Genomic DNA, 22,842 nt, shown 5'->3' with positions numbered 1-22,842 from the left:
GTGTCCTCGGGGCAGATGGGAGAGATGTTCAACCCCGGAAGAGTCCGTGCTTAGGGCGAGTGGCAGGTGCTCATGTGAAATGTTGCTTACTCATAATCATCCTACAAGATGTGCGGTGGGTGTGGATCTTGTGTTTAAATATGTTTGCAGTCAGGGTGACAAGGCAGATAAACAAGTAGCACTGCTTGGTTTGGCAGTGTCAGCCATGTAACACTAATTCCTTCATAGTGTAAGGGAAGAGAGAGCAAGAGCTATACTTCCAGTCCTAAGAAAATGGCACTCGTTCCTTCTCCTGTGGTGTGGCCCTGGTGTGTATCAGTGGAAACCCATAAACTCTGGGTACTTAGTAGGGTTATGCTGTTATAACTTGGCTGTTAATTTGCTTACAGCTTCTGATAGCCTGGGAGAATTTGTCTCAGCCATGGAGTGTAAGAAGCATCTGTAAAAGAAATTACAGAGCCTAAATCTTGAAGAGAAGTGTCTTTAATTTGGGGTTTAAAATTGCAAATATTGTAGCAAGTACCACATCTCTTGAATTATCTCTGTAGAATAGTAGGCACTGAATGTGCATTCAGTGAGAGAACTCTTCAAAGCTCATAGACCCAGTGAATACATCACAAATAGAAAGGTCACTGGTTATGTGTTTTTCCATGTGTGATTTTCCTGTTAACATCTTCCCATGTAAGTCTGTCAGGTGATATTTGGAGTGAAGTCTGAGCAGATCAGTTTAAGGAGAGAAGGGATTCCCAAACTCTTAAATTATAACAAGATGTTCCCTGTGATTTCCCCATAACATTTCTTTCTGGTTGCTGTCTTTTTTCAGAGGACTTGATTGGCTTTATGTATGATATTTTTCTATGATCTGGGGAGTTAGCAGCATTAATTGAGATATAGAAATGGCTCTTACAGGAATTATAATGGCACTATTTAGAGGCAACTTAGATGTGGAATGTTTCAAATTGCAAAGGACTCAGGGAAGCTGGGGGTGACTGAGAACTACTGTGGACTCTTGTGTAGCCATAACTGGGAAAGTTTTCTCCGAAGTGTCTGTGTTTCCCGAGAGAGACAGTAATCTGTAGAAGTACTGAGAATCTCTGAGCAGGTATTTAATGGTGTTCTTGGAGCCTTCTCTTTCAAACCTCTGTGCACAGGTGTCCTGTGGACAGTGCTTTTGGAGCTGCCTTTCAGAGGTTGGGATTGTGGCTGGAGGAGTATCTTGAATGGATTCTGGACCCTACACTCAACATGGAAGAGTGTGTTCGTGTCCTGAGCTCTTGCCCTGCATGAGTTAGGGGCTCAGTATCTGGGCTGCTTTTTTATTGTCTCCTTATAAGCAGCCCTCTGAGCATTGTGTCAGAAGAGTGTAGAACCAACATGCTGTTGAACATCAGCTCAGTGTGGACTGTGCTATGTTAGAATGCTTATTGCATCTGATTTAGGTTTATTTCAGAGGGGTTTTTGTAGTTGTTGGGTTTGGGGGTGGTAAAAATATGTTCTTCACTTTAATCAGAATTTGGCATTTATTATTGATTGGGAATCAGACTACAGAAATTGCTCATGGACTGTTAATTTAGTTCATAAATAGAGAGACTTTGCAGTTGCTTCTTCAAGCAGGCTGAAAGACAAAAATTACATTTGTCATGCACATTTTTCTCACTTAAATTGTTCTGAACGCTGCTTTATTTTGAAAGTGCATACTGTTTTTCAGCATATGGAATGTTTGGAGTTCTACTCACTGGGTGAAAAAATACATTCCATGTTTTCACTTCTAGATACCGCCTCTGTTATCACTGCTGTAATAAACAGATATTTATTTTAAAACTATTTTATGAACATATGCAATAGAAGAAACTATTTTGGAAAACTCAGCATGCCAGAGTGGTGATGGAGAGGGAAATGAATATGCAGGTAGCCTGCTGGCAGTGAGTACTGATAAGGACCCTGATAACCTCTGTAATTACTTGATGATTCTTTTTCCCAGAGCTGATAATGTATTTGTAATAGCTCATTGCTGCTTGTGTAAATTCTCCCTTTTTAAAGAGACAGGATGGTCTTTATGGTGTGAAGAATTGGTTTGTGAAACCAATTTCTTGTGGCAGACGGTCTAATACACCGGAAAATTTTGTAACCAAGAATATCTTAAATAGTTGGAAAGAGTTGATTTTTTTTTTTTTTTTGGCAGGACTCTGTGGGCTTCCAACTAGAAATCATCTTTGCACAAGACTGAATTTTTATTTGTTTGTTGTTATCTGTGTCCCCTTTGTGTTGTGTCCTGTGTCTGTCCCTGTTTCCCCCATCCTCTGAGTCCCCATGATTTGCTGCCATCATGTTTTGGATTCTAAGGAGAATGTTTCAGTAATCAAAGTGTATTGCATCCTTGGCATTTGATTTCAACTGAGTAATCCTTTTCTGTCGTGGCTGGTAGTTCAACTTATCTCCCATAGGACTGATGTGTGAGTTAATGCAGCAAACATGGACCTGGAGGCAGCACTAGTTTTTTGGTGCGTTAAGTTTATCCAGGACTGGGTTTCTGGGCTAGCAAAAGAACAGTGGCCAAGGAGGCTGCCAGGAAGGGAGGAGATGGTGCTCATTGTGTGTAGGCACATGACTTGTGAAGTGTTAACAAGAGAGAAGGAGAAAACACTAATTTGTGTGCATTGTAGAAATATATAAAAATAAAGCAGTAAACAGATTGCCTAAATATGAAGATGCCGTTTTGCTGTCATGTTTTCAGAAAGTTAAACCATTTTGAGGAAAGGAAGATAAAAAGGGAGTAGATATGTAGATATGTTCCTTAAAATGTATCTTTGGAAAGGAAGCTAAACTCCAGAGAGATAACCAGTGGAAGTTACATTGTTTGGATTGCTGGGGAAATTAAGTTGTAAACTTTGGAATTAGAAATCTTGGGTACCTACTGCAGAGTTTAAGCCTGTCCTAAAACTATTTGTTCTGCTCTATGCAAAAGGGTTTGCTTGGGCTCAGTCCAGTCTGTGTAGGCCTGGAAAACAAAATCCTGGTCACAACTTACAGCTTACAATGCCACAATCTGCACTAAATGTGGTCCATACAATGAGGGCAGGGCCCCAGGGCAGTTCTGAATGTGATTTCTGTAGATGCATTTTCGTCCTTCTCTGTGATACATTTTCTCTTCGGAAACACCTGCAAAGACTCTTACAAGCTGTTTCAGACAATGCTTGCAGATGCACAGTCATTGAGACATTTTTTGTAATGGTACAGCAGCAACTTTATAAAACATCAAAGCTACTTTTATAGTGGGAAAAATGTCCATTTTCTAAGGTACAGTGTTTTAGCAAAAGCATTCTTTGCTGATGTACTCAAAATGTGGGGTACTGACATTTTTCTGTGTCTCCCTCAGGAAAGGTGGAGGCTGCAAAGCCAGGTCAGACTAGGGATGTGTGTGCTGTGTGTCCAGGGTGCTGCTGCTGTGTGACACATCACCCAGAAGGGAAAATACTAGAGTTCTGTTCTGAAGGGGGAGTGGCTCTTGGAAGCTTTTTCCCCAGCTTTACAAGTTTATTCCTGCTTGCCATTGTAGCCAGCAGAAAACAAGGAAGACCTTGCAAACAGCTGCCAGACGCAATGTATTTGATGCAAAATAGGAGCTCTTACTTTGATAGCTGTTTGATTTTATTTTTATGATTTAAGTATGATTTATCTTAACCCAGACCTGAGTGTGGGTGAAAGAAACTGGAGGATCTCTGCTTAAATGCTTCACTGTTGAATAACACTAAATGTGGCAAAGAGTATAGTTGCAAAAAGCAATCAGTAGCTTAACCAGTTTCCTAAAATTAAACACAAGCTGCAGGATCATTTCAGCTTTGTAATACCTGCCTGCAGGGGGACACAGCCAAATGCAGAATTGCTATTTCTTGTTTAAAGCTCCATTTTCCACCTTTGCACTGGTATCCTTTCTGTGATGTTGCTTGCTGGTGAGGACTGCTCATGGGGATATTTTATAGACAGGGTTGAGGCTACCTCAGGTATGAGATGCAGTCTGAAGGGAGTTACTGTTTCAAAAACTGTTCCCTTGTGTACAGAATGCAAGGTAAACATGTGGCATCAGCAAACCTCCCCTACCTCAGCCCTTGCCTGCCTTGTGGCTACAGAAGGTGGCTGTGTAGCTGAGACACATTTCCCTTGCAACTGGGAGGAAGGAGGAGTCCTGTGCTTCCACTGGCTTTGTACAGAGTCTGCAGAGTTTGACTCTTGCTGATGTGAAAGTCCAGGAGGCAGCCTCATGGTCTCTATGCTTGTCAGTTGAGGTTTCACTAGAGCTGGAATTTGGGAGTAAAAACATATCAAAAAGCCCATTTGAAAACTAAATTCTGGATCCTGTGCAGAGTTAAGTATGGTCTGGGTGGCTTTGAAGTGCAGGAGTGTAATGGTGTGCCAGGCTTGCAGCTTTTGGGGTGTGACCAAGTGGCACAGTAGGCACTCACAATGCCACATGTATTCTATAACTTTTTGTCCTCTGTTATGCATTGCTGCAGTTTCTGTTTCATATTGAACCATGTCCTGTATGCTGAGTGATTGCTGCTGCTGCCCTGGAGATCCTGTGCATGTCACCACGTGGAGTTTTAGGGTTCCCCGACTTATGCACGGCCCCATGCTCTCGATTGTGTCAGTGACATTTCAACTGTGTTGTGTGGCCAGCTTGCATGCTTATCCCAAAACTGGAAGCACTTGGAAGACTGGTGCTGAGAGGCAGGACTTGTTTGCTTTTCTGTGTGGCTGCTGCCTGCTTGTCCTGGTCTGTACTGGATTCATGTCCAGCTTAGGCTCAAAACCAGTTTACTGACTTCTTGTGCTCCACAATGAATGTCTTTATTCATTTATCTTCATTTTTCATTATATTCTTGTTATTTGCTCTGGAAAAACTAACTTGCATGTTTTTGGTGTCTGGATTACCTTCCCTGTTAGTGCAACCTGCTGCTACAACATGTATGTAGAAAATGAAGTTTTAAGCACTTGCCCTTCTTCATTTCTCTATTTCCTGGGACATTTTCTTGAGCCCTTTTATTTATGCACTTTATTTATTAAGCAGTCTAGATGCAGACTGCTTTCTACAAGGCGGTGATTTTCTGTCACTCCTGCTCATGGTCTGGAAAAGAAAGAGAGAACTGAGATGGGACCACTGAAAAGACAGAAGAGAGAGCTGGGAGAGCCACTGGAGACATTACTGAGGGAAGTGAACTTGGTTTTATGCACTGCTGCTGTGCTACAGCAAGAAGGCACAAGAGTTGCTCTAGATACAGTTACAGGAATGAGCTGTGAGCTGAAAAGTTTTCCTGAGGTCAAGGAGAATGGGAAATCAGTGTAATGATTAAGTTCAAGAAGGAAATTATGAGAGTGCAGTTGAAACCAACATGACTTGGTTTGTTTATCAGAGAGCTCAGAGCTGGCATTTCAGAGGATAGAAGGATATTCTACATTTTGAGCCAAGGTAGGTAAATTTAATCCAAAGCATGTTAATGTATAAAGAAGCTGTGGCTGCCCCATCCCTGGCAGTGTCCAAGGCCAGGCTGGCTGGGGCACTGAGCAGCCTGGTCTAATGAAAGGTGTCCCTGCCTATGGCAGGGGTTTTGGAACTAATGCTCTTTAGAGTCCCTTCCAACCCAAACCATTCTGTGATTTTATGAAAAGTCAATGCAGACCAGTTCTCTTGTGTCTGCAGTGTTCTAGACCCAGCCTTAGCACAGGTTAGAAATGTAATTTCTGACTGATTGATGTTAAGAGTGGAAGATACTTAGGATAATTTAATAATAATCAGAAAATGTTCCAAAGTTTATTCAAACTGCAATTATGAGACCAGAGAAACCAAGTGTAATGTGTTGGTGAACACATTTGTTTGATACACCTACACTAAGAGATTCCCAGTGCTAGAAATAATAAGTTTTCGTGACTCCATTGTCCACCTAAAGGACCATTAAACACTCTGTTACACCTGAAAAATGTCCAACTATTATTGATTCCCTCAGCAGACACCCAGCTTTTGTTTCTGCTGGCCTTTTCAATACCATCAGCTTTTTGAATTCACTGACAAATCTACCATGTCTTTGGTGTGCCTCAGAGACTGATGTTGTGTTAGGAATGCATTTGTGGTAGGATTGATTTGGTGTGAAGTTTTCCTGATCCTTTTACTGGTGTCCTTTTCTTCTCTACAGCTTTCTCATTTCCCTGCAGCTTTTCCCTGGTAATTTCAAAGATATTCCCAAAGCATGCTGTTGCTCAGTTCTGCTTTCCTGTGTCTGCCTTATAAAATGCTGTAAGATGTCAGTTGTTCTTTCATTTTTTCCCGAGCCCAGGAAAACAAATCAGTAAGTTGAGTTGGTGATGGAGATGCCGATGTGGGTTGCTGCTTGTTGTCTTGTGCAGTAGCTGGTCCTTGGCAGAAAAGGAGTCTGCATGCTCTGGTGTGCTCTGCTCCCAGGGCAGACAGCTGCTTCCAGCCAAAGGGAAATCCTCACTATTTTATGGTTCATGTGAGGGAAGTCTTGGAAAAGCTGAGTGTAGTTTTTCTAGCTCTCTATTTTCCATTAAAATTATTAATATGTAGATATCCACAAGAGAGGGGAAAAGGGTAAAAGGCCCTGTGATAAAATTAATGCAGATTTTCTACTCTGTGAGAAATTCAGTTTGAAATGCAAGCGATAAAACCCTGATTAGACTTTAGAAGTTAGAATAATACTTTAAGCTAGTTGAAAAATAAAACTAAACCCTTGCACACTGAAATATTTTCAAAAGCCAGATTTTAAGGTGCAAGAAGTCAAAAGATTTTTAAAGGAGAGTTGTGAGCTCTGTCACTGATGGTCCCTCAGGGTGACACATCCTGTTTCTTGCCTTAGTAATGATGCCCTGGTAGACTGCTTCTGTTCCTGGCAAGGCCCATGACTTTCCTTCCCAGAGCTGTGGCAGATCTGGCAGCCCTGTGCCTTCTCCTCATGAAGAGGTGAATAAATGGTGATAGAGCTCTTCTGCTCCAGAGTGACTCAGCTGGACAAGAGTCAGCAGCCAAGCCAAGAACAGAAATGAGGCCTCCTGCCTACCAGTCCAGTGCTCAACACACACAACTCCTTGCAGAGGTACCTGTTGGACAAGTGGAAGGGTTGCAGTTTTTCCTCCAGGTTTCCTGGTTATTTTCAGCCTAAGCTAAGGCCTGGCAGTCAGTCTAACCTCACACTTAATGCCAAGAGCAAGTGTTAGAAACTAGGAGAGAACAGGATTTATAGCTGGCTTGGAGCAAGGCTTACAAGCCTTTGGGCTGCAGCCATGTAAAGTGTGTTTTATTGCCAGTTTTTTTTCTTAGATGTTCTGTTTCTGATACTTCAATATTATTTAATGCATTATTAATGTTTATTAAATGCTTGAGAGCATGTGTGGCACTGTACCAGGACCAGAGCAGTGAGGGACTCAGTTTCCATGGCAGCAGGAGCACAGTCCTGTACTTACAGAACCAGAAGGGCTCTTTTTGGCAACTGCTCTCTGTGCTGTTGTGATTACTTTTTAAAGATAGATATATTATTTAACATTGAATTCGTTAATGCTGCAGAATTTTGTCCATCCTGAGTGAGAATTTTGTCTGCTGTAAGTTTCTTTATCTTTTTCTTGAGTTCTAGCTTTGTTTGTGTATCTTCTGTGGGTGTTATTTCACTCCTTTCACTATTTTGCAAGTAAAAGAAAGTGTATATTGAAAATTCACAGCAATAGGTGGAAGTTTTATCTTGATTTTGGTTAAATTTGAAATGTTGCATTGTTGAAGACTTCTTTTCCTTTACATGTAGCATATAGCATAGATTTATCAATTAAAATAATTGTTGAAGAAACTGGTGTGTACAACTGGCCGTAAACTCTTAACTCTCTGTGTCCCTCATTTAGATAACTGCTCCAGTTCCAGTTTTAACTTTGTATTTTATTTTAACTGGCCTTGTTTTATACTTTTTTCAGGCTGCCTTCCTGGATATGTAATGTGTAGTGTGATGTACACTAAGGTGATACTTTGCTTCATTTCAAGGGGTGAATTAAACTTTTTGTTTGATCCCAAGTCTTTGTCCTGCTGTGCATTACCCAGTTGAGGTTTTCTGTCTGTCTTTCTTTCCATGTATGAAGTTAATGGGATTAATTTCTTTGGTGGCTTTTTTCTGTTTTTGTTGATCTAGGTGAGTAAGGTTGTAGGCATCTTTCCAAATGTGTAGCATGAGTCTCCTATCATAGATTCCAGCTGCTTGGCTTGCTGTTTGAGCAGAGATTGTATATCAGTAAACATTGCTGGATTTACTGGATGTGTTCCATCCAGATATGATGCACTCCGTGAGATCCAGGGAGTAGTTAACACCAAAAAAATCAGCTACAGCAGGAGTAGTGAATATACTTGCACTGAGAATAAGAATTTTGGATGTAAATTTACAACTGTTCCTGTAGACTTTTCATCCTGAATCACAGTTGATCTATAGAGCTACTTATAAACAGAGAAATGGCCCAGTTTCTTTGATAGCAAATGTCAGTGCTGACTGATATAGGCCAAGAAATACACCTCCTGCCTCTGTAACTCAGAGCTTCTATTCTTGTTTGTGTGCTTGTGTTATGCTCATTACACATTTGTCATCCTGTGGCTGCTTAGCAGTTCAGCTTTCTATGAATCTTCCCATAAAAGTGGGCTAAATATTATCTCAGGGACATGAAAATTGATGCCTGGGGAAGTTACCCTCTGCCCAAGGCTGTAGAGTGATTCAGCAACTCATTGTGGACATTACTGACTCATGAAGAAAGTCCCCACTTTCTTTTTTTCAGCTCTATTATCACGTTGTTTTACACAGATAATTGTGTTCCTTGGATTAAATGACTGCTCAAGGATTTAGCCTTTGCTTTTATCATATACAGTCGTAAAATATTCAGAAAAACCCCGGTGCTGAGACAACTCACTGTTTGTTCCAAAATTTTAGTGTTGGTCAAGTGCAAGAAATGCTTCAAATGTCTCACTTCTTGTATTTAGTATTGGACACAGAAAATGCAGGTGCTTGAGGAGGAGCACAATACTTCTGTGTTCCAAAATGAACTTTGTTTTTTTACATTCCAACAGATCCTGAAGCATAGCCTGTGTACAGACAGACATCACTGCAGCCACTTCTTCAGTTGGCCAAAAGTGCCAGTTGTGAGATTGCACACCACAGACTTCTGGTTTGCTAAAGAAGCTCTTTCCATTCGAAATTCTATTCAAGCCTCCTTCACCTCCTGCCCACGCCTTGCTGTTATCTGAGCACAGACTACTGAACTAATCACCTGTGTACCCATTCCTCCATAAATTATTAGTAATGTATAATTTTCTGGAAGGAACAAAGATAACTGAGGGAGCTTAATTTTTTATTGTTTATTTTATTACTCTTTTCCTTCTTCCTTTCTCGTGTAAAACAGCAAAGGTACAGTTTAGATTGCACAACTCTGAAGTTTACACAAGGTGGGCTCTGTAGGTGATTTAGGATGTGTAACCTACATGGGAACTGCTCTTTGGCACCTGGTAAATAAGGAGTTTCAAAGGGAACCTCTGCACCAATCTCTGCCAGGATCACATTGATGTGTTGAAGTTTCTTTACTTCAAGCTCTTTGCTGGATGATTTCTGTTCCACCTTTTCACAAGAGCTTTTTTAACACAGAAATCTGTCCTATTTTTTAATAAAATAATATGTGTATTTGCCCAAGGTGCCAGTGCATGTTGATCCCTGAAGTTAAATTAGGATTAAGGAGCTGCATTGACAGGTGTTGAAAAGAATCATATCTGTCCAGTTCTTGACTGCAGGGTTTCTGATTGTGGCATGGCACTTCAAAGAGAGTGTGTAGAGCAGGGGAGAAATCCTGGGGCACCCTTTTCTAGAGGGAAATGATAAATAAGGTATTAATTTTTCTCCATGGTTGTGGACAAGCCTATGCCTGAGCAATATGGAGCCTTTCCCAGTGTCTTATTGCCTTGCCCTTCTTCCAGTCTTTCCGCATGAGTTTGGCTGTTGATTCTCATGGCTGTGTTTCACAGAGTGCCCATCCTCAGCAGCAATGCACAAAGCCTTTGTTAACACCTTCCCTCGCTCAGGCATCACAGGGAACTCTGCAAAGCTTGGCTGAGAGCAGCAGCATTTCTTCACATTCAATTATGCATGCAACCATGTGAATATTGCAAGCCTTTATTTGTGCTAATGCTCGTAGAAAGGATTAATAATTCCTGCACAAATGCTGTACTTCAGCTGGCAAGAAGCAGCTAGGTTCACTTTGCCCAGATCTAATTACTTAATTTACAGTATTTTTTCTATTTTGAGACTGAAATGCAGGTTGAGGCTGCCAGGGTGACAAGTGTTGGAGGATTCCAGAGCTGATGTGGAGCTCCACACTTGCCTTCTGTTGATTCCAGTTGAGGGCTGTTGGGCACTGTGAGGTGCACTGGCAAGCAGTGCCCGAGGGATGTGTGATCACAGAACAAAAGCCATTGCTGTCACTGGACAGTTTTGATACTTCAGCTTCAAGGTCAGCACTAAGATATTCAGCACCATGGGAGATGCTGCATTCCTGCAGCAAGAGTCAGGGCTGTGCTGGGGATTATGGAGTCCTTGGCTTACAGTGCTCTTGCCCTGGCAGCTTCATCCCTGCCTGCTCAGTGCACTGGAGGAGTCAAGAAAACCTGAAACCAAAATATCCTTTTAGAAGACTGCTTTCTTTCCTTTTCCAAGCAGGCTGGATAGCTGTCAGTGAGTTGTCCATAATAATAAGGATTGAGCAGTGATCTTTGTTGCTTCCTGGTTCCTTTTCTGAGCCACGTTGTGCAGGCTTCCTCATCATATCACAGGGTTAATTTTGGAATGCAAAAAAGATGCTTCTCTGACAGTGAAAACCACCGAGGGGGAGGGAGGCAGCCAAGTACAGGACCTAATTTCCCCTTTTGCTACAAAAGTGTGTTTTGCATCCTGTGGGGGAGTGTGAGTTTGAATGTGGCATTAGAAACATATTCAGCAAGGGGTTTAGGGCAGAATCTTGCTGTGTTGTTTTTGAAAAGGGTTCTCTCCTTGCTACTTGTTTCTACTGAAGCCATGTGGGATTAGGTTTCCTGAGAGGAATAGCAAACCTGGGGAGATCCAGAGCAACAAATTGGAATTCCCTAATTTAATTTATGGCCATTTTTTTGTGACTGTGGTACACCTGAGAGCTGTATCACCTTTTCTGGAGATGGCTGGGGATGAATTTTCCTGTAGATGAAAGGTTTTGGTGCATCAGCTTGACCTTTTACATAGAAAAAGGGCATGTGTAAATGTCACTTTTCTACAGTAATCAGTTGGGATTATCTGCCATTGTGTTGGGTTTTTTCCTCTGCTTTTATAATAGCAGAGATCTTTACAGCACTTTGACATGTAAGAATGATGGAGGTTTCACTGTCTTACGCTGGATAAATTCTCGTCAGCAGATGGGAAGGAGATGATTCACACCTATTAGGACTCTGTGTGTGAGAGAGTGATATTTCTTACTTGATATGAAGTGGAAGATGGAGGATCTCATTTCACTCATACTGTTAGAATCCAAAATGTTAAATGATGAGTGTCTTGGGATTTGGGGAAGATATTGGCTGTGCGTTCCACTCTTATTAATTGTGATGTTTGCTGGGGGTTCCTCATTACTTTAATCTGTGGACGGTGCCGTTCTCTGATGGTGAAAGTTGAAGAGAGAAAACAGCTTGTCTGTGTGAGGGCTCAGCCTGATCTTGCTGCTGCAGAAGTCTCTGAGGAAATGCTGATTGGTTAATTTAGATTGCTGACAAAGCTTGGTCCTGTAGCTTCAGAGCACAGAGCTGACCCTCTCCCTGCTGGCGTAGTTCTGTTGAGATTGAGGTTTCTTAGCTGGAAAAGCTGCTGCTGTGGGCCCAGAAGGGCTGAAAGGAGATGGATCAGGGTGGTCCAAGAGAAGAGCCCTGGCTGGCTTTGCTGAGCACGGGGCTGTGCCCATGTAGCTGAGCTGGCCAGGGCTTCTCCACAGGGCCACCCTCCCCAGCCAGGCAGAGCTTCACCTCAGGTCCATTTTATCTCCTGAGGCGTGCCTGTGAAATAGTGGTGAGGGGAACAGTGTTGGCAGGGGAATATGCTGGATAAAACATGAGTTTGAAGTGACATTTCAAGGGATCTTTGTTCCTTCATAGTTACAAACAGTCACAACTGACAATAAGAAACCTTTGCAAACTCAAAAATCAATGGCTTCAGGCCTGTGGTGTTCACAAAATGTTTTCTGCAGCAGTTTTCATCAGGGTATTACCCTGTCTTTCTTTTAGCCTCCAGAAGTGCATAGAGAATCATTGTGGAGCTACAATACAAGTTCTGGCCTTGGACCACTGTTTTGTTCCAAGTAAGGATTAACTGCTCTCTAATTCTGTTTTAGGGGTGAAAGTACAGCTTCATTCCATTCCTGATCTCATGCATCCCCCAGCTACAATGATGTGTGAGAACTTGCCATTGGCAAGCCATGAAAATAGAAACCATCCATATTTTATTGACCATTCAGTCTGTCTCCAGTCCTTCTTTTGCTTGTGTTTCCCAGTGTCTGCTGAAGGAATGATCAATTGCAGGCATAGTTTAGTCTGTGATACCCCTAGTTTTGTAGTGATCTTGCTTTCAATTTGGATGGTGTAAAATTGCTCTCTTAGGCTGCTTAGTCTGCATTTGCATCTCTGCTCTTGGGGGAAGGGGCCAAGCTTGCTCCAGTGGATTCTGTGGCTAAAGCAAGTTCTTCCTGTGCTAAACTTCATGAGTCTCTTCTTTCTGGAGCAGAAACACACAGAGCTCTCAGTGTGGTACAGGTGCAGGGTGTAGGCCTGAACTTTCACAGGAAGTCTAGAAATGCAGGCGATCACAAGGCGAACATGATATTTAAATTTTATTGAGAATCTGCTTATGGCAGGAGAATCCTCACTGTGGCTTTGACTTCGCCAGTGCCTGTGGTGCTCACCTTGCCCTGAACAGCACAGCAACTAAAATTTCTCCAGGCTTGGCTCACAGTTTGCAGTGTCATCTCTCATAGCAGGAATAGACCCAAGAAATATGAGCAGTGTTCCTCTCTCCCACAAAATTGAACTATTGCCTGGGTTGAGTATTCCCAATTAAAGCTCCTTGCCCTGCCTGACAATATTGTATCCATGGCTGAATATGGCTTGGAAAGTCTCAATATTATTGCTTTAATCCCCTTGCTTATGAAAAAACTTTGGGTTCATGTTCTGGTTTAGCTATTGTGCAATATATTCAACTGACAAAAAAAGCAAAGCAAGAAAACTCCAACCCTGAGCCATTTGGAGAGGTGGTTTTTCCTGCTAAGCTGCGGGCTATTAGATTGCACAGCAGAACTCTTGGTGAGTTCAAAGTGAGTTTATTGTTGCTGTGTGGGTATTTAGTGAGTCAGTGTAAACCTCTTTAATTCTGTTACGTCAGTAATGCAACTTTCATCCTGCTTTTTCACTACCCTTTCTCAGGTAACATTAACAGGATTTGCCTGTAATATATAGGTACTAAAACACTTCCAGTACATTTGTAATATAATAGGTGCTTCCTGTAATATATAGGTAATAAAACACTTCCAGATTCTTTTGTTTGACTGCAAAAAATGGGCAGGAAGAATTGCCAAATGTGAGTAGGCACTCTCCATCTCTATCACTGCTGTGCACTTGTTTAGAAGTGAATGAACTTGATGGAGATTTGCTTTGATGAGCTTTTGCCAGGTTGGCCTTTTGTTCCAACAGCATTATGTCTGACTAATTACAGTCAAATAAACTGCCTTGGAGTTTTCCAGCATGCTGCCTCTCCTCTAGATGAAGAGCAGGTAATCGTGACTCAGTCCTGCCAAATCTGTTCTAGTACAAAGAATTTCTAGGCAGGTGGCTGTGGAGTAAATCTGTACTGCTCTTGCAAGGATCTTTGCTCATGAAGGCCATTCCAGGGAAAGTTTTCAGGGGGAACAGGCAGGTGGGGCCAGGCCTGCTGGAGGGTCATGTGGGTGCTTTGGACAGTTCTGCCCTCAGGTCTCCACTGGAAAAGTGCCTCCCTGCAGAGAGCCTGTGGTGTCAGCCTGTGGGATTGGGCTCCTCACCTTTTCATTTACTTACTGTTGCTATTTGCCATGGAACTGGCTGCATGCAGGAAACTCCTGCTGTCAATGCAGAGACATGGGAGGGTGCAGCTGCATGTCATGAAGGTGCTTCTCTGCTGCAATAAGTAGAAATAGGAAAGTAAAAATACCTCTCTACCTGTCTGATTGTTAGTGGGGCAGATAGGCCCCAAAAGTAATACTGAGGTTATTCTGTAAATGCCCTATTTTTAAAAACGAAAACAAGAAGTCCCATTATAGTCACCGAGGGTAGGCATTGAGAGCAGGGTACCTAGCTGAATTAAAATGTGCCTGATCAGACAGGGGCAGGGACTTGGTATAAAATCCCTTTCCAAGCTTTCATTGACAGCTTCAATGAAAAGCTTCAGCTCTCATTTTCCCAATTTGTCCTCATGTGAGATGGGGAAGTGGTTTGTCTTTATTTTTGTAGAATAGTGCAGTCGATAAATGGTCAAAAGAGTGGAACAGGAGCTTGGTATTGCTGTTTAGTTAAATGTGTGTGCTTGCAAACAAAATCAGCAAGCTGGCGTTCGGTCAAGAGAAGCAGCTTTCAAGTTTAGAGGGACAGACTTCTGAATCCAGTAAGAATATTGAATGCAACCCAGATGGCATCCTGGAGGGAAGTTCTGTGGCATCAATTAGCTTGTAGGTGACCATGCTTCCAGCCAACTGTGAGGTTCTTGGCAGCTTGCCACTTGACTGCTAGTGAAAATTCAAGAGCAATGAGATGAATAAAAGTTCCTCAGAGACAAAGAGAGAAAGATGTCTTCACTTGAGAAAAGAGATTTGTGGATACTATTTCTTAAATGATTTAAGATGTCTGCTTTTGTACAGCCACATATCTCAGCCTCACTTATATATGTTTCTTTGCTGACTTTGTGTCTGTAAACCAATTTAAAACTTCTCACAAATTTCAAATGTAATTTGTTCTGAAGAAGGAATCTGCAAATAAAAGGGCCACCAGTAGCTGGACCAGTGCCCTTGTAGCTACTAGAAGGTGAGCTTAATTTAACATTTCCCTCTGGAAATGATGTTCTTATCTAGATTTTAGGACTTCTGTATTTCTGCTAAGCCTAAATGAGGTTGTTGCACTCTGGACTCAAAAAGAGCTGCCAAATCATGAAGAACTGGCTGCATTGTAATAGATTGTAGTAGCAGAGTTTCAGATCATCCCACTGAGGACTGAGTCTAAGGAGCAGTAAGAATAAACACTAATATGGGACAGATGTGATTTATCTGATATGAGAATGAGCTGGGACCAGATTTTGTTGACTTTGGTTTTGTTCATCACTAACAGAAATACTTCAGCATGGCTTTTCTTTTTTGATAAAAAGTTAATTTTAAAGGGAGTTGAAATTATCTATGTGTCTCAAGTGCCAACATTTCAGATGTCTTTTGCATCTGTGCAGTGAGGGATAATTAGGTTTGTAGAGCAGATGTTGTGGAAGGCTGCACTGCAGCATGCCTGCCTGTTTCTGGCCACAAAGATTTACTCCTGGGTGCACTTGCTTTCTATTTATGTAGGAGAATGGCAAATTCCCAGTCTTCTGTATGCAGTAAGAACTTCAAGATCTCATACCAGATTTAAGCAGTAAATGCTTCACTAAGAGCTTTAGAAATGAGTGGTTTTACTCTCAAGAATTTATTTCAGCTGCTTAGTACTGAGTTTTTACTCTGCACCAAAATGTGTTGTGGGTTTTTCAAAAAGAGCAGAAGTGTTTGCAAGGAAGTACTGATGGTGAGATTCTTCACTCTGTTCTCCTGAGACAAAACAATTTGAACAAGTCCCCACGGAAAACAGAATGATACCATTATCCCAGAATTGCATTCTGTTGTGTATAGCCTTGTGCTGTGCTGCTTGCTAAAGGGAGAAAAAGGATTTTATAAACAGCCAGATAGGAACAAGGCTGTGAACTGTAAGTATGGATGTATGCTAAGAGTGACCTAGGAATGGTTTTGTACAGTACAAACTGTTCTTCATGGCACTTTCTGGTCTGGAGATGTGGTTTTGCTTAGTTTTATCACACCACACAAGATTGTGTGCTTCTCCCAGTGTCGCTGTTAATGAAAAAACCTATGTTTTGATTTTTAAAGCATTACATGTAAAAAGCTATTAAGTGGAGGTTGCATTTTTTTTTATCAAAGAGTTCCATCTGAGTTTTTAATGAACTGATAATATTATATGCAGAGGTGCTTTCCCTGCTCATGCCATGAGGTGTTCCTGTGTGTCACAGACAAGGGCTTAGGGAGCTGGTCTTCTGCCTTTCAAAGCTAATTTGCTTTCATTCTCGGGGATGTTGAGGCTCTTTCAGAAATGACTTTGCTGGGTCACTCCTCCTGGCTTTACTCCTGTACAGCACACGGGTTTGTTTTTGCAGCTTCAGAAAGATGTGGTACCAGAAGCAACAACAGCTTCAAGGAAGGACCTGGAGACACAACACTAAAAAATTTAAACTTTCAAAGCTTCCCATGGATGTGGAAAAATACTCCATGCTCAAAGCAATACAGAGGTATTGGGGTGTGCTTTCAACTGAGCATCAGAAATGGGCACAAGTTTCATATTTGTCTTACTGAGGCTCAGTTGGGTCAGTTATGTTCCAATTCAGAGCAAACTCATCTTCAGTTTGAAGTTACTGGAAGTGTCAGGGATTTCCTCAATCTGGTTCTTGCTTTCTTAGTGACTACTGAAGGAAGAAGCTTGAGCAAGCACTCCCAGGCATTTTACAAGGAAAGCAAAGCATAAAGTTATTTTTAGATCTAATTTTTTAAAATGCCTGCTGAAAAACCTTTCTCTGCTTTGCATAAGAATGAACCTGGCAATCAGTTCCTTATATAAATAAATCCTGAAGCTCACTCAATCAATATTTTGTTCCTCTCTTGGCTCATGTCACAGAAGAGCTAGTTAGTTTTCAGAATTAATGCTGATCTTGCAACAACAGTCACGATTTTAAGAGTCACCTGATGTCTCTACAAAGTCCTGGTCAAAGAGTTTTCTTTCTTTTTTTCTCCAGAGGTTTCATTGTCATAGCACTCTTCTGCTCTGATAGTTTTATTTTTCACATCACTTTTGTCAGAATCACGTTTGAGAGCTGCACGTTTCTCCTCTTTAAATGTTGCAATAATTTGGAAATCATCTTGACAAATGAGTCATCTGAGTGACTTTGCTCTCATCTCCCATCCAGGGTGAATCCTCCTTGTGCTTGCTGCACAGGAATGTTCAAATCCTTCCTCTCATTTACTTCCAGTGGTTTCTGCAGTTCTCTCTCAGGGGCTTTGAGAGAGGAGAGGAGCAAATAAATATGGCAGAGGGTTGCTATGAACATCCAATTTCTGTTTCTGACAAAGCTCAAAGTCTGTTTCAGTTTTCACTTGATCTTTCCAAAGAATCCCTCCAGAAGGTTCCATTATCTGGTCGGAGCTGTGCTCCAAGGATGCTGGATGAACTAGCGAAGCCCAAAGCACTCCAGACCTCCCCACATGGAGCAGCAGCTCTGCGAGGAGGAGTGGGAGCAGTGCCCTGTTCCTCCCATGGGAAACAGCAGGGAGATCTTGCAAGGGGCACTCTGTAATATTTTAGTACCTGCTGGGACAGTTTCTTTTCTTGATCTCTGAGGTAGAAAAGTCTCACAAAGCTATAAAGGGCTTAAAATTTGGAAACTCAGCTGCTGATCATCAGCACCAATAGCTGAACTTTGAATCCAATGCAGCCAAATGTGTCTGAGGCTAACACATATTTTATATTGGGACACTTCCTGATAGAAGATCATTAATCTTCAGAGTAGAATAGATCTTGATTTAACCTCTGGGCTCTCTAGAGTGTCTCTTGTGGTGCTGTGTTATTGGTCAGTATAAAAAGTCCAATTTAATCCTCAGTAAGAATTTGAACTTCTGTGACTTTCACATTTCATATTTCAAGCTCTGCTCTCCTCTGGGATTATCTGTGTGGGTTTATGCAGGAGCTGGGAGGACATTAGTTTTTCCATTAACATGTGACAATTGCTCACGCTCCTCTCTCTCTTCCCCCCCCAAGGTTTTTGGCATGGTACTGCATTCCTATCAAGTCATTGCTCTTGGGCTCATGACTTTCCTAACCTCATGGGACATTTTAAATTTGATTTTTCATCATGGTGGGTACTACTTGGTGGTTTTGTTGAATATCTGATCTGAATTTCTTTAAAATGCTTTTCATATTTTGTAGGAATGACATAAGGAGGACTCTCCTCTTACCCTCTGGTCTAGTGGTGACTCAGCAGCTGCCTGGAATTCAGGTCAAGTGGCCCAGGGTGATGGGTGCTGGTAGTCCCAGGTACAGAGACCAGAAAAGATAATGTGTGGCCTGCAGAAGGGCAATGTTCTCTGCTCAGTTCCTATATTTAGGGTCATCTGGCCATCTTTGCCTCCACGTCTGCAAAAAGAGCAGTGACAGAATCTCCCCTGCAGACCTGTTTTGGCAGCACCAAAACCAGAAGGGAATGTGGTTTGTTTTTTTTTCCTTTGAAATCCTCCTGCAGAAAGGAGCAGGACATGGGGCAGAGCTTACGAAAGAAAAAGCCGTTGGGTGAGTTCAGCCTCTGACCACTTCCCCTGACCAAGCAGGAGTGACACTTCTTGGTGACTGCTTCCACTGGCTAGAGATTAAGCAGTATTTTAAGTGCAAAGTATTTCATAGGCAGTTATCAAACCAGAGCTATCCAGCTATATCTTTTGGGTGTTTGATAACATCTTCAATAGGATCTCCATCTTTCCAGTCCAAGTCCTCACAGTAAGGTTTCAGGACTTGGAACTTCTTTCTCTTCCATTTGACTTTAGTATTACACAAACTTTTGGTCTGGTGCCTCATCTGATTGCCTCCCATTTGGTACTCTTCTGAAGATGAGTACTGAAAAACACAACCAATCCATGACTCTAATGCCACTAGTTGCAACTAATGAGTGTGTTTAAAAGCATTCTCACAAGCAACTCCAGACCCAGCCTAACAGTGATTCTGGTTTGTGCTGAAGCTATATAGGTATTCTGATTGGGCTGTCAGTGCATCTCTGACCACCACCAAACAGGATCTGTGCACAGAATTTGCTTTCCTTCAGTGAGGATGCTAATTCAGAGCTCTCTCACACAAGCTGTCATCTAATCTATTCATAAAGTCCCTATAAAGATGATAATCTTTGAGACCTACTCTTCATTTTCCTCCTTGATTGAAATTAATCAGCTGGTTTGATTAGTAGATATTAACAAGAGGTCTAACAGAAAAGCAACGTAATCATGTAATCATCATGACTTTAAGATACCAGTCTACAAACAGACTTGACTTAACTGGAGTTCCTCCTCTGTCTCTGCCAGGAGCAGGGTAAGTTACAAATACATGACAGTGCTGAGTTCTGCTGTGAACAGAGATCACTGATGGATCCTGGCTCCATGTGAATGCCATACAGGAAAGATATGTCCAAAATACAAGACCTATCAATGCTCACACCTCCAGAATAATGAAAAGTTGAACCCTTAATGGTGCAGTTGGCTGTACTCTTTCAGTTTAAAATCATTACTCCTTGTCCTACCACTGCAGGCCCTGATAAAAAGTCTCTCTACATCTTTCTTGTAAGCCCTCTTATACATTGAAAGGCTGCAATGAGGTCTTCTGCAGGAGCCTTCTCTTCTCCAGGAATCTCAAGGATGTGTCTGTGTCTCCTGCAGTAAAAGGACCCTTGGATTCTGTAATACAGGATGAGTTAGGAGTAGCTATTGAGCAAGAAAAAATGGAGAAAAATGCAAGGGTGGGAGAATTCCAGTGGGCAAATTCCAGAGGACACAAAGCAGGAAGAATGTAGAAATCCAGTCTGCTCATGCAACAGAAACTCCAGTTGTATTTGAATCTGAGAGGCCCTGGCAGATAAAGGCTGTGGGCCCTGATTTGCTTTGGAGCAAAGGCTGCCTGGGGAGCAGAGTTTGGAAGCTTGGGGCTGTGCCTGCCTGCTGCCAGGCTCTGTCTCAGGGGCTGCTCACTCTGTGCTGGGGGATTCTCTGGTGGCTGTCAGTGCTGAGAAGGGCTCATTAAAGGAGATGGTGGTGGTGTCAGACATCCACGTGCAAGGTTGTCACAGTCTGGTTCTTCTGCAAGGATTAGTTCTTTTATTGACTTCTTGCTGAAGATTGGCATGCGTTTCCTGAGGAAAATCTGGACATCCTGCCCTAAAAATAGCTGAAGACAACTGGCTTCTGAGGAGTTTGCAGTCAGTCTGTGGCCTTAGAGGAAACAAATCTGTTCATGAGCTTCTGGTGAGCCTATCCAATATGTGACTCTGTCCAGTCTTTTATGTGTTCTCTTAGCCCAAAGCTTTGACTCCTTCACCAAATCACCCCAAGTGCAACCTCTCTCAAATCCAGGTAGGATTTAGGAGGCCAGTGTGTGACTGTACCCTTGTGCTGGCTATGGCTGCTCCAGGTACAGTGCCACAGTGGGATTTAGGATGTGCAACCCATAGTAGCCCATGGCTTGGTCTGAGCTGTCAGGCAGTCAAAGCTCTGCTGGACTGGGCTGTGTTCACAAAATTGTGATGTGTCCATGTAATCAATGAGGAAAAATCAACAGGAGCCAGCATGTGTACACAAGTGGACAGGATTGATGGCTGTGTAACTCACTGGCCCAGGACAGGTCTGCTTTCCAAGGAAGGGAATAAGCACAGTATGGACAGTGAGATGTGAGGTGTAAATCATTTGCTATGTCTTTATCTACTGACTTTTAGGAAAAGTGTGACTCCAATCAAATAGGAAGGGTTGTGATGTGATGGCAGAGCTGTCAGTGAATTGAGGTGAGGTGTCTGTGCTTCACTGCTTCTCAGAAATTGGTCTGTCCTTGGCTTCAGCTGCATTTTTATGTGACATTGGACAAATGGCTTAACCTCTCTGGGCATTGTTGCTTAAAATGAAAATGTAAATATTTTTGCCAACCTTTGTGAGCTATCACTGGATTAATGGATAAAAATTGCTGCATAAAGGGTGAGCATCATGTATGATGCATTTAATCTTGTTTACTTGCAGCTGGGTTACCTTGAAGTGTCTCAACTACCAGAAGTTTGCAGGGTGACCTACCATGTTTGCCTGAGCCAAGATACCTCCAAAACTAACTTCACCTATAAATTCTTCAGATTGGTTTAAAAACATATTTTAAATAGGGTTTATTTAGTGTTTGTAGTGCAGAGCTTCACTTTCTCTAGTGGACTCTGTGAGCTCCACGCTTTCAAAAATTGCTTAGGAAGATGACAGCACAGACACTGACAACCATGGTCTTCAGGAACCAACCTGGGCAGGCAGAGGAAAAGAAAATATATTGTGGTACCTCCAGGTAACACCTCTTCTGCTTGATTTGTTTCATTCCTTGGATCTTTAGCATCCCATTTTTAAGCAAACTATTCCCATGCATTGTCATTTTAATTACAATATTTAAAATGATAGTAAGTGAAGTATTTTAACTGTTTTTACTGAGAAAAAGAGTCTGGTTACAAAAAGTGACACCTCTCAATGCCTAGAATTAGCAGTCCAGCACTGAACCTTGTCTACTGGACTGGCTTGTTTCTGGGGCTGCCCCAAACCCTGTATTTCTGGCTTGTAACTCTTGCTTTTCTGTTGGGGAATCATCATCCAGTTCTCCAGTTTACAGCTGTGCTGCTGCCATCCCTGAGCTGGTGTTCAGCCCTTGGATAACTGTGGAGTGGAGAGTTTTGCTGCCAGGTTGTTGCATGTCTGTGGCTTTTGTACTGCAGAGGTTGTTTGCTGTGCTGCTCTGACACATCCTCCTGTGTCAGACAGTCACTGTTCCAGAGGGGTTTGGAAATCCTGCAGCTTTGTTCTTAGGCACAGTTACACTGGAGAGACAAAGCTGTTCCCAGCCAAAACAGCCCTTGGAAATAAAGGGCAGTGGGAGAGCACAAACTGGGGCAGCACATGTGGAAAATCTGGCTTGTCCAGTGCCGCTGGGTGGTTCTGTGTTGGACCAGGGCATCCTGGTGTTTGGCACTCTACAAACACAGCAGAGACCTGGCTCTGTGATTTTAATTCTCTGCTAGAAGCTGACAGCTGGGAAGAAGCACAAAGGCAGGAGTAGGAGTAGGGTACAGTAAGGGCACAACAAATGTCTGTGAGTATCAGTCCATCTCCTTGTCTGTGTGACTTTTGCTATTTCTTCTTCAGGTCTCTTGGATGTATTGGTAGAATCCTGTTGTCTTTCCCTCTGCTGGAAAAACTTCACGTGGCAAATGTGGTGTGACTCAAGCGGTGATTGGCAATGACTGAGATTGTTCTTCTCTGAGTCCTAAACAAACTAAAACAAGGTTTTGAGGGACAAATAGGGAAGGGTTGGGGCAGGAAAGAATCAGTAGCCAGCAGTGTCATCACAGGCCAAGCACTGTCATCACAAACCCCTGGCACCGAGCTGGGGGGAGGATGTTGGGGCGTTCATGTTGATTCCCTAAGCCACAACGGCTGTCTGCTTTTGTTAGTAGGCTTCCCTGTTATCCCACAATCCCTTCAGACACTTGAATTTGTCTGCATTTCTGCTTACATGGTAGGGGCTGTTGGGAGGCTTCTTGTTTCAGAGGCACTTGTGGTCTTTGAATGCAACTTTTTACCCTAATGTGACAAAAAGGAGGCACAAGGCCAGAAATAGCATGCTGTGCTGTTTATTGCTGGATTTATTTGTGACCATGTCTGTCACAC

At 42.4% G+C, this 22,842-nt stretch overlaps 1 protein-coding gene across 2 annotated transcripts in view; it reads left to right on the top strand.

The window, feature by feature from the left end:
• The window catches only part of LRP8 (LDL receptor related protein 8), a 170,601-nt gene that overhangs the window by 1,448 nt on the left and 146,311 nt on the right, over positions 1 to 22,842 (top strand). The gene's annotated exons all lie outside the window — the stretch shown is intronic.

Source organism: Molothrus ater, chromosome 9 (genome assembly GCF_012460135.2).
Source record: "Molothrus ater isolate BHLD 08-10-18 breed brown headed cowbird chromosome 9, BPBGC_Mater_1.1, whole genome shotgun sequence".
Taxonomy (NCBI): Eukaryota; Metazoa; Chordata; class Aves; order Passeriformes; family Icteridae; genus Molothrus; species Molothrus ater.
The sequence above is the reverse complement of the archived record's forward strand: the minus strand, read 5'-3'. Positions and strand labels throughout refer to the sequence as shown.